Here is an 841-nt window from a genome sequence, read left to right on the forward strand (position 1 = left end):
CCCGACCTGCAGACTGCTGCAGAGGATGCACACAGCACGCGAAAGCCTCCTAAGCAGCGTGCGCCTCTTCCTTATTCCCCTCCTTTCCCAGGACCTGTTGGGGATCCCCCAGTTAAGCCGCAGATCGCAGGTTGAAAGTGACTGGCCTAGATTAGGTTAGTACCAAAGGTTAGGCATGTGTCAATGCACAAAAGCCTTGAATCTGACCTGCGACCTGAAGCAGTCAGGCTTCATTTCCTCCCAGATCCCAAGGCTTTGCCTTGCCAGAAAGTCATTTTTTCCCCTTCTAGATGCACTAGAGCCTTAACCTTGACCTACCACAGCAGCAAGCCCTTCCCACAGCCTGAGAGGGTTCTCAGACGTCACAGACCTGGCAGGGAGCAGGAGGAAAGGCTGAATATTGGGAAAACTATTTTCACCTGTATAAGGACAGGTCGCATGTCTAAAGCATCTTGGTTTTGGATCTCCTAGGCTAAAGTTCAAATTAGCGCTGCTTACCAGCGTACCTGGATCCATATTCTGTCACCCACGTAAGTCCCATTTCTAGAGGAGCAGAGAACCCACATCCCTCATGACTTCCAGATGCAGGACAGTTTAACGACAGGCTTTTACAACCCTCCTTCAGACTTTTTTCAGCATCACTTACACCTCTACAGAAGTGCCATAAGAAGCTCAAAAAAGCTACTTTAAGACACGGACCTGACCCTTCTTTCCCCGAGTACTCCGTGTCCCATCGAGCTGATGTACAAGGGTTGTATATTCGAACAGTCAGCTATTCATGTCACGCACGCTCGGATGCTAAATATATTTCTGATAGCACCTTATTGCCTTGCGTTTGACC

The sequence above is a fragment of the Pygoscelis adeliae genome, unplaced genomic scaffold (assembly GCF_000699105.1).
Source record: "Pygoscelis adeliae isolate BGI_AS28 unplaced genomic scaffold, ASM69910v1 Scaffold582, whole genome shotgun sequence".
Classification (NCBI taxonomy): domain Eukaryota; kingdom Metazoa; phylum Chordata; class Aves; order Sphenisciformes; family Spheniscidae; genus Pygoscelis; species Pygoscelis adeliae.